Consider the following 7,419-nt stretch of genomic DNA (forward strand, 5'->3'; position numbering starts at 1 on the left):
AAAAAAAAAAAAAAAAGAATTCATGTGTAATAAATCAGGACTAATTGTACATCGTTCTACTTCATTTCAATTTTAAATAAATATTCCCTTATGTAGTGCACACAATTGTTCATAAACCTAATAGTGCATCATTTCCAATTGTTATTCCCCTCATGAAGATACATAAGTACGTGTACAATTTTAACTCATCATCCATTTATGAAAGAAAATTCATGTAATTTGCTAATATTATTTTCACGGCCAAATTCAATACTTACATGCTTACACGCTGCCCGAAAGCGAGCATTGTATAAAATAATTGAAAATTTTTGAATTCTTTCAAAATCAAGAGATTCTCTAATTATGTATTTATCTATTAAAATTTCTTTTACACTTACAAGTTTCAATTAAAAAATTCTTAAAAAGTAACTCAAGAAGAACAAATTAATTAAAAACCAATAGGGTACAGCATTTACTGTACATATTATATTATGTAGTAGATAAAAAAACGAATTAAAAAAAGAAACTTTATATATATATGTATACGCATCCAAAAATTCTAATAAGTTCAGTTTCAATGGTAAGAAAATATTACTGGAACATTAAAATAACATTATTCATGAAATCCTACAATTCGAGCCCATTTCTATTCAAAAAGCGTTCGTCGCGACCTCTCCTCACGAAACCACGAACCTACCTCAACCTATACTTATTCAAACTGTAAACCATCTGTATCTCACTACTGCATAAAAAATAAGAAACAAACAAATTTCTGCCTTTTCTATAAATCTATTACAAGCCAAACGTACATTGATGTCGTATCTCAATTCAAACCTGGGGTTATGTATAACTCGAGCGCCGGTAAAAAGAGCGGCTTCCCCCTCCACGCTTCGAATACGGTGCACGCGACGCGTCAGAGAACTCGATAAACGTCAGACGCGTTGCGGATAATTCCAAAGCATGATGCATCGATAATAAGCACCATTGGCAGCGAACAGTCATTCCCCGGGAAAAGGGCGAAACTGTGAGTCCGTTCTCACTCGTGGTCGCGTATTCGCGGGTACATGTTGTCGATCGTTTAACAAATCCACATCGTCGTGCGCCGTGATCGATGATGGTACGCGCAGGCGGGTAAAACGAAGCGGCGCAACGCGCATGCGCAACCTCAATTCGCGGCAGCCAAGTCCGAACAGCCGGAAAGCGAACGCGCTACTGCTGCGCCGACCGTCGTCGGCGTTCGACGCGGTTTTAAATTTTACGCGTGGGGACGACGCCACTTTGTTCTGTATCTGTCACATTACACGGACATTAAACGTTCGTGTGTGTTCGTTGGAACTGTCGCGAGTGTACGTTAGCTTGAACATCACGCAGGCGGCCGTCCATACGCCATGTGTGAATGTCAATCGAGCGGGTTCTACCATCGAATTGGTATTCCTGGATGGATTCGTGTACATAACAATGTTTACGTTCGTATGCTTGATTGCGGTTGAGGTTATGTCAGACTGATTTACGGAGCAGCGTGGGTAGATGATTTGTTTGGGTGGATGTTCGAATAATTTAGGCTGTTTAAAGAAGCTATGGTTGTTTTCTCTGTGATGTAGATACTAAATAGGAATACATATGTGGAATAAGAACATTCAGTATGGCGCACTTCTTGTTTTAAGAACGAATGGTTTTGGGTACTGTGGAAGCTTGTTTTCATTAATTTGTTGATAATATCGTGATTTTCATGCGCTCGTGAATATTTTACCAATTCGACCTTTCATTATAAGTAATGAATTTTAGTATCTCTATGTATATACGCTTCTACCATGCAATGTATATCATATATACGTGTGTGTGTATCTCTGAGTTATTAAGGATGACGTTGCATTTCTCTCCTTAACGAGTTGCTATCGCTTACGTTAACCTAAAATTATAGAAGAAATTTTTATGATTAACATGAATTATATATATTGCTTTGTTTTTCATCGATCAATAATTACTTTAATAGTACCGTTATCGTTATATACATACGTATATTTATTTATGAAGAGCCTGTTTGTTAAAATGCACTTTAATTGAAATTTAAAATTATTGAAAAAGTATTATAATTACATTGCAACATTATACTATTAGTTTTCTGTAATGAGACTACTTACAAAAACAAATAATGGCGCTACCATTTCTTCTGCAATGCAATGTCATCAAGTTTCGTTAGAACATGTTCACAATGAGTAAACTTTAAATATTTTGTTTACTGATAATTACTATCACCAAAGCTGGAGCAAATAATAAACAATAGCCAACAAATGAAAATAATTACAATAGTTGATGTGAATATTCATAAAATTATTGTATATTAAAAGAAAAATATCTTAGTTACAGAAAAAATTAAAATTCAAGTACCATATTTTAATTTATTATTTAAACATTAAATCGATCAGAAGTCGATCACGTGTACATTTCATATTAATAACGTAAACTTCCTTCTTCACAATACTTTGTCTGCCATAACGGAACAGTATATTTTTAGCTTTTGTGATAAATGTGGAAGCAGTAAGAGGTAAAAATAAAACTGCAACAAACCCATCATATAGGGCGGATTAATAATCATAATACACCCCAAATTATAGATCGATAATGATAACTTCTTTTTTCATTTCACATACCGTTGTTAACGATAATTTGCTACACATTATACCACTACACCAATTATTACGTCTATGATACTTTTGCACATTGTAGTACTTTATTATGTATCATTATTGCGTAATCTTCGCATGTTACTCTGACATAACCAGTGCATTACACGCACACTATAATGTTACACTTCAGTACCTTGCAATTTGTACTACAATATCACATTGCACTTCATTTTAGAATAACACGAACGAGTTATGTTCAATTGCCAATTATAATAGAAAAGTATATTTCATTAATATCTAATATGAATAATAATTAAATATTGGTTTCGTGAAAACGATAACAAAAATTAATACCTAAAACAAAAAACCGTAATCTCACCATGATGTTTGGCTCACCCGGTATACATCGAAAGATTACTAAATACATACATGATGAAATCGTAAAAAATTTTTAATGTGACACCAGCTTATCGTATTATTCCAGCGTGGTACGAGCCTCGGATTGTTTTCAGAAGACAGGAGAACAGAAGAAAATAGAGTTAAACGAGCACGCGAGATTCCAGTCTGATAGTAAAAGTTGAAGTAACAGTAGCATAAAGAATCGCAAGTTCTAGGAAATTTCTGCGATACGCGTTAAAAATATTTTTAGTCACGTTACGCAATTCCGTGTGTTTAATAACATTCTCGAAATGTACATTACTAATTAACCTCTCAGTATTTCTTTCAATATGGCGGCCGGTGTTGTTACGTTCAGCGTTAACCGCAATGGCGTATTTCTAGATAAATGTATTCAATGCTTTACCTAACTATACTTACGAACGAGTAATTATGAAAAAATAATTAAATTCTGTGACTGTATGAAGTGTTGTTACGTGTTATATATACAGAGTGTAAAATTAAAAATACTGTATATATTCTATTTATCACTTGAAAGTGATTGAAGTGAATTTGAAAAGATTGAAATAGAAATTAAGTAATCACTTTTACTTGGAATGTTATAAATTTAAAAAATTAAATTGTACACAATTTATCAATCGATAAAATAACGTATATTCTAATTTTTTCAATTTATGTATCTATTTGTGTGTATAATTCTTGCATATTCCGATAATACCTGTATACATCTGTTTTCGATTACTTTAACACAAGCGATGGAAAAAAATCGAGCAAAAACGAATGAGTCGTCTACCTTGAATTAATGAATGATTATCCTACCTTACATAATGAATGATAAAATTACTAGAATTTATTGGATGAAGGAAATATAATTCTTTCAAATAACGAATTAAAAAATTTATTCTGTATAAAAATGTAGGAAATTTTCAATTGTTAAATTTAAATATATCACATATCAGAGAATTCATGTTAACTTGATTATTTCAAATAAAACTTGATTATTTTTATTTAAGATTTCTCGTCAATTATTTACACTGGTAGATGTTATTTTTATTCATCATAATATTCGGACCCCAAAATTTATAAACATACTCGTATTCTTTGTGAGGTATAATGGATTTTAATGTAATTAAATTTTGAACGTAGGTTGTGTCCTTAAAGCAGGATTAGCTTTAACACACGTTTATGTCATAGATTAAATTTTCTAGATTCCTCACGTACGATAACTTACTCGTATCTGTGTGAAATGATTACTTAGTAAAAAGAATTGATTGCGATAAAAGATATAGGAAAAAGAAAACGTGACGCGTTTCATAATTATTTTATGCGAAAATGTGTCGTAAAATAGTTTCAAGAAATAAACTTAAAACGTTCTTCTTATCTTCACCAAAAATATCTTCGTCAGATCTGTTTTCTTAATTCTTAATTTCTCATCTTTCTCTTAATGGATAAAGTATTTAATATTAATAAATACTATAAAATGAATTTCATGTTACAATTTTATATGAAAATTTTTGTTAATATATAATATCTAAACTAATTTCCTTTACAGTTTTGTTCAATCTGTTCTTCATAATGTTTTTAAATTTAAATTGAGCGCTTTGGAGCTATCGATAAGAAGATTCTTGAAACGCTCAAAAGATGGCGTATCTGTATAGATACGACATTAATTTATTATTAATTTTACCTAATTAAAACTAGAATTTAAATTTAAATTGATTATTTGTTTAAAAATGAACATTCATTAAATTTAAATAGTTCCAAAAAAATAAAGTGAAACGTTTTCAAAGTAGAAAAGTAGAAAAGTATTTCAATTATGTTCCATCGTAGACTTTGCATTCAATAATTTGGAAAATATTTAGCAATTTAATATCATCACAGTTACAATTTGGTAACCAAAATCATTCTAGCTAATCTAAAAGTTATATAATATTACATTATTGTAACAAAGGCACAATTTTTAATTATTAAAAATAATATTTATCAACAAATGAGAAATGAAGATAACAAAGATTTCTATACAGAAAATTTCTAATTTAACAATTCATGAATATTTCACACATTGTTAAAATTTGCAAATTGATGGAGATTTCTTAAATAAGAAAACCATCAAGATTTCTCGAAGCAACTCTATCTCTTGTAAAATTTTTGAAAGTCGCATAAGTGGTGACATAAATAAACTTGAGTGGTCTAACACACATGCCTGTGTAAATGAGTGGAAAACAGACCAGTACGCTATTTTCACTAATCTACGGTCCTAGATTGCTCCGTATGAGAGGAAATTTTGTTGTACATAAATAAATGGTTTTTAACCAGCCGTCGGTAATGTTGGGCGCTATTAAAAGAATAGGAAAGTGAACAAATTATCTGCTTGCCTTGTCTTTCTACCTAGGCTGGTGCACAAGATAAACATTTAATAACACCTAAGACGTTAATTTCCAAAATACTCAAATACAATAAACAGTTATTGTAAAACAAATCTCAGGAAATATATTCATATTTTTTAAGATTTATAAAAGTGAAAAGTAAATATTTTTTTGTCTTTCCTGAATTCTATTTACTAAAAATTTCTGATGAAAATGAAGAAAAGCATGGTACTACATATATAAAGATCGACAGCCACTATTTCTTCGCCTCGAGATTTGGCACGTGGTTCATCTGTTACCGACTGCTCACATGATGCTCAATCGTCGCCTGTTGTTGCTCATAGAAAAGTAAGTGCGATAGCCTTATTCTATTGTGATTGACTGACTATCAGCAAAGATGTAACAAGTTTTCCTCTAACTCCTACTTTCTGACGCTAACTTCTTACCTGAACCACAGGTTTGGTTGAACAACAGAAAGACAATATGTCTTTACAAAAACCAGCACGAACACTTATTTACTCTTGCTTATAATAAAGAGACATCTTGGATATATTCGAAGAGAAACAAACATTTTAGTGCAGGTAAAATCGATTTTATCGATAAGGCAGATTGTCTTCTTTTTTATTTCTGGCTAATTTTAATTGAAAAAGGTGTTTATGTCTCCAGAAGTTGAAAACGACATAATTAATTTCAGCATGATATCCCTAACAACTAAAATATACAAAGTAAGTCAGTATAACTTAGCATTTTAGAAGACTTTTATTTCTGAGGTCGCAAAAAAGGTGTCTAAAAATAAGTATACTAATACGACTTTGAATCTGAATATGTATTTATGTACACCTGAGGTTATGAGCCCATAGATCCTTGGTTCCGTTGTATGTAGTAAATGAATCCATAATGTGAGAATACGGTACATATTCTACGATGAAGATCGTATATTTTAGGTAGGAATATTTGAAATCACTTTAAATCTCAACATTACAAGGTTACACTATTTTAGGGAATTGAACTTGTTGTAACACCAGCTAAAAATGCATAGAAAACAAACTTTTAAGTTTTGTTAAAATAATAATTACAAAACAAAAATTGACTACACTGTCAAGTTTATATAATTTCTTCGTATATTTTGTATTAATATTCTATTGAAAAAAATTATTATTAATTTAATTTTTCCATATCCATCGATTAAAACAACATATCTATATTTTAACGACAAACTATATTTTTACTTACTTACGCAAACTTCCAAAGTTGCACCAAGCGACTAAAGAAAATATAATATTATTCTAAATGTAGAATTTTAAATTTCCGCGCGCGCAGTATCGATAAGGTCGACTAACTACAGGAACCTAACCTAGTCTCCCCCCACTCCATGACACCCATCCCAATCGATACTTCTTTATCGACTGTGCAGCCAGTCTCCTCAGCGGTCTCGAGCACTGCAGTTGTCGTGACACATTGTATCGTATTGTGTCGCAATAACATCCCGAAGCTCCTCCTGAAGAGACGAAAGTTAAAGAAGCGGTTTGCCAGCTCGAAATACGGTTAAACAAAACCGATTCGTGGACGCCATTCGTACGTGTGCCATGTAAAACCGCGAAGAACCGCGTGTGCTGTTAACTGCTGGACGATTTCGACTGAGAAAGTCTTACTTTCTGTAGCCTTCCGGTTTCTCTTCTGCTTGCGGTATCTTGCCTTTTTTTTTCTCTTGAATTCAGTGCAGATATGCGTTAAGTGTGCCCCGTGTCAGCGGGAGTCTCATTTTCGAGAATATCCTTTCTAGTTTCGGTGATGGATTAAAGAAAACGTGTTACAATCATCGATCTCAGGTGAGTCCACTTGTTCCGTATCGATGAAGCATCTTTTTATAGGAGCATGATATCGAATGCGGTTAATTGTATGTAATATGTCATTTAGTATGTATGATATAATATAATATATCCAGGTGTTATATGTAAATTCAATATCAATAGTTTGTATCTAATTTATGCTATTGGAAAATAATACGAACGAACAGAACGGTTAACAGATGTAAGGGAAAGAACAGTTAC

The 7,419-nt window shown here is 31.9% G+C and overlaps 1 protein-coding gene across 1 annotated transcript in view; it reads left to right on the top strand.

The window, feature by feature from the left end:
* The first annotated feature begins 6,803 nt into the window (after window positions 1-6,803).
* The window catches only part of LOC108573287 (E3 ubiquitin-protein ligase AMFR-like), a 27,912-nt gene continuing 27,296 nt past the window's right edge, over window positions 6,804-7,419 (top strand). The window contains exon 1 of the mRNA XM_017935684.1: window positions 6,804-7,197. The gene's annotated coding sequence lies outside the window, so the exon portion shown is untranslated. The remainder of the gene's footprint in view (window positions 7,198-7,419) is intronic.

The sequence above is a fragment of the Habropoda laboriosa genome, unplaced genomic scaffold (genome assembly GCF_001263275.1).
Source record: "Habropoda laboriosa isolate 0110345459 unplaced genomic scaffold, ASM126327v1 scaffold134, whole genome shotgun sequence".
In the NCBI taxonomy this organism is placed as follows: Eukaryota; Metazoa; Arthropoda; class Insecta; order Hymenoptera; family Apidae; genus Habropoda; species Habropoda laboriosa.